The following is a 3,715-nucleotide window of genomic DNA, read 5'->3' on the forward strand; positions in this document are numbered from 1 at the left end:
TTTTGGGGCAACATTTCTCTTTGAGTTTTGCAGACTGAAGACCTTGGCTCTGGGGTCATCCTGAGGTCATGTGTTCCTTCTTGGACACATGCAGTTCTTTCTTTGTATAATGACTCAAGGTGTGATTAATCAACAACCTCAACAATCTATTTTGAGAAGGTAAAACCAGTTTAAGCTGGTCAATTGTTTCACATGCTGTTTCACTAAGCCCCATGAATTCCAGCACATTACCCAAACTCCAAGACAAAGAAAATCACAGTGAACTAAAATGTTGCCTATCAAGGACGATCATGTAACATTCACACCAGAGGATGTAACATAGAATGTGCTTGAGGTAGAATCTTTCCCAGTTGGAAACAACTCAAAGTTCTTAGAATTTTTCTCCCTGACCAGTATCTTGCCTCCCAGCTACCCTTTCATCTAAATAACGAATATTTCCACGTAATTTAACTACCAACAAAAAATCTAGAACTTGCCTAGAATTTTCCCAATTACACACAAGGTAAAATAATCAAGTACCTCCTTAAGGAGAGGTCTCTTGCTTCCTCAACTCAGTGTAAAGGTCACCTTTCCAGGAGACTGTGGATTCTCTGAGGCTCTCCATCTGAGGATCTGACTGTGCTCACCACTCCCACTGTCTCTCTAGCCCACCTGGCAACTTCACTTGAAATGACCTCTCACTGAAGGCTCTGCGTTTTCCTAAGGCTTCAAACCTAGACAGTGTATTAAAAAACGGAGACAGCAGTTTGCTGACAAAGGTCCCTATAGTCAAAGCTATGGTTTTTCCAGTAGTCATCTATGGATGTGATAGTTGGACCATAAAGAAGACTGAGTGCTGAAGAACTGATGCTTTCGAACTGTGGTCTTGGAGAAAACTCTTGAGAGTCTCACAGCAAGGAGATCAAGCCAGTCCATCCTAAAGGAAATCAACCCTGAATATTTATTGGAAGGACTGATGCTGAATCTGACTCCAATACTTTGGCCATCTGATGTGAAGAGCCGACTCACTGGAAAAGACCCTGATGCTAGGAATGAAAGATTGAGGGCAGGAGGAGAAGGGGGTGGCAGAGGATGAGATGGTTGGATGGCATCACTGACTCAATGGACATGAGTTTGAGAAAACTCTGGGAGAGAGTGAAGGGCAGGGAGGCCTGGTAAGCTGCAGTCCATGGGGTCTCAAAGAATCAGACACAACTGAGTGACTGAGGACACACACACACAACACCCCATGATATGTATATATCATATATTTATCCATTGATACATCAAAGGACGTTTAGGCTGCTTCCCTGTATTGGTTATTGTGAATAATGCTGCAACAAAAATGGGAATGAAAATATCTCTTGGAGAGTCTAAGTTTAATTCCTTTTGGATTAAAACCCAGAAGTGGGCTTGCTGAATCATATGGTAATTCAATTTTTAATTTTTTCAGGAACCTCAATACTGTTTTCCACAACGGTTGCACCCATTGACATTCTTACTAACATTATAAAAGAGTTCTCTAAATGCTTGCACTTAATCATCTTACTCTGTCCTGGAGATGGAGCAAGACAATCAACTTTTCAAATTATTGTTGTGGTAAAAACACTTAACATCAGATCTACTCACTTAAATATTTTGGCACACAATACAGTAATGTTAAATACAGGCACAATGTTACACAGCAGATCTCTGGAATTTATCCATCTTAAATAACTGAAACATTATACCAAGTGAAAAGCAACTGCCCATTTCTCCCTGCCCTGGGCCCTCTGTGTTTCTATGTATATAAAGACTTTAGATACCTCATATAAGTGGAACCATGCAGCATTTGTCTTTCTGTGACTGGCTTTTTCATTTAGAATAATGCCCCTGTGGTTTCTCCATGTTGTCCCATATAACAAGATTTCTTTCATTTTTAAGGTGAAATTATATCCCATTGTCTGTGTCTACCACATTTTCTTTATACATTTATCTGTTGGTAGACATTTAGGTTGCTACCATGTCTTGGCTATTGTAAATAATGGTGCAGTGAACACAGGAGTGAAGATGTCTCTTCGAGATACTGATTTCACTTCCTTTGGATGTACAATTGACCCTTGAACCATGTGGAGGTTAGAGGCACCAACCTCCCCCACCATGGAGTCATAAATCCCTGTATACTTTTGACTCTGCCCAAACTTAACTAATAATAACCTACTGTTAACTGGAAGCCTTACTGATAAACAATTAATGCATATTTTGTATGCTATAAGTATTTGGTTCATTCAAAAGCATCAGTTCTTCTGTGCTCAGCTTTCTTTATGGTCTAACACTCATATCCATACATGACTTCTGGAAAAACCATAACTTTGACTAGACAGACCATTGTCAGTAAAGTAATGTCTCTGCCTTTTAATATGCTGTCTAGGTTGGTCATAGCTTTTCTTCCAATGAGCAAGCGTCTTTTAGTTTCATGACTGCAGTCACCATCTGCAGTAATTTTTGGAGTCCCCCAAAATAAAGTCTCTCACCGTTTCCATTGTTTTTCCATCTATTTGCCATGAAGTGATGGGACTGGATGCCATGATCTTCGTTTTTTGAACGTTGAGTTTTAAGCCAACTTTCTCTCTCCTCTTTCACTTTCATCAAGAGGCTCTTTAATTCTTCTTTGCTTTCTGCCATAAAGATGGTATCATCTGTGAATCTGAGGTTACTGATATTTCTCCCTGCAATCTTGATTCCAGCTTGTGCTTCATCCAACCCAGCATTTTGCAAGATGTACTCTGCATATAAGTTAAATAAGCAGGGTGATAATATACAAGCTTGCTGTATTCCCTTCTTTCTAGTTGATGTAGCTATAAGTATTAGCTACTATATACTTACAATAATATAAGCTAGAGAAAACAAAATGTTATTAAGAAAATCTTGAGAAACTATATTCAGAGTACTGTATTTATCAATATTGTAAGTTTACTGCATGCATTTGCAAGAATTATCTGTCCGTACATACATCTATATTGCCTTATATGACATGAAAGACTACAGATACAAAACATTAAATATCAAAAATGAAAAATAATGTGAAAAGCAATTCATATTTAGTTACAGGTATAATGATTCAAGCATTGACAAAGAAGCAGCAGCAATATGATTGCTTTACAGTAGCCTAGTGTAATTGATAGGATTGCTTCATGGTAGCCAAGCATATATAGTAATGAATGGATCACTAAAAACTTTTATATCCTATACTATTTCAGTCATATTTATAATAAAGTACTGAAAACATTGTTACTATAAGAGAAAACACTTACCTGTGATGACAGGCTGATGTGCAGTTTATCCATTCACAAGAGAGAGATGGGACAGTGTATAGTAATATAATTCTTTGAAAGCAAAACTATAAAACAGAGAATATAAACATTATTAATCTTATATTAAATGTCACTCATCTTCTGCCTATGTAATGGTAGGCTATCCACTTCAATACAAGTCTTGCACGCTATGTTCTACAGGACAATTACTTAGCTGGTGGTGATGATGAAGGTGATGATGACACAGAAGCATCTCATACAGTCCTTGCCATAGAGTTATTAAGCTCTTAGCACAAAGACACTCACACACATACTCAGCAGATGAGATTATTACATGTATGGAACAATGATTATTTACTATTCATTGAGTGGAAGTGGATCATCATGAAGGTCATCATTCCCGTCACCATCATGCTGAGCAGGCTGAGGAGGAGGAGGAAGAG

The sequence above is a fragment of the Cervus elaphus genome, chromosome X (genome assembly GCF_910594005.1).
Source record: "Cervus elaphus chromosome X, mCerEla1.1, whole genome shotgun sequence".
NCBI lineage: Eukaryota > Metazoa > Chordata > Mammalia > Artiodactyla > Cervidae > Cervus > Cervus elaphus.